Below are 555 nucleotides of genomic sequence, written 5' to 3' on the forward strand. Positions count from 1 at the left end.
GAGTAAATAACACGATCAGAGAGTCTTAAATTCTTAGCCGACAGACACGTCAGACCTCAGCCAATCACAGCTCGCCATCTTTCATCTGCCCTGACCTGCGTGACGAGCAGAGGTGACGTGTAGCTGTTCCACCTGACAGCACCGACAACCGCCGTGTCCTGACGTGATCTCAGCTCTGTACATGAAAGTGTGTGTGTGTGTGTGTGTGTGTGTGTGTGTGTGTGTGTGTGTGTGTGTGTGTGTGTGTGTGTGTGTGCAGACTGGATTAACCTGATGCTCCTGACCTGAGGGTGATGGTTGGATGGCTCCAGGTTCACTCTCCATGTTTACAGTTTGAAGTGCTGCGATTGGTCGAGGTCTCAGAAGGAAGCGTAAACGTTTGTGACGTTTCTCTGGCGCTCGTTTGTTCCTCCGTTAGGAAACCAGCAGCTGACGCTCACTTCTGATCTTATCAGGCTGATTTTGTGCTCTGGTTTAATTTTGTTCTGTGTGTCGTGGCATCACCTAAAAATATTGTGTTGCTATCTTAAAGGAACAGTTCACTCAAAAAGTCAA

The sequence above is a fragment of the Pagrus major genome, chromosome 19, assembly GCF_040436345.1.
Source record: "Pagrus major chromosome 19, Pma_NU_1.0".
Classification (NCBI taxonomy): domain Eukaryota; kingdom Metazoa; phylum Chordata; class Actinopteri; order Spariformes; family Sparidae; genus Pagrus; species Pagrus major.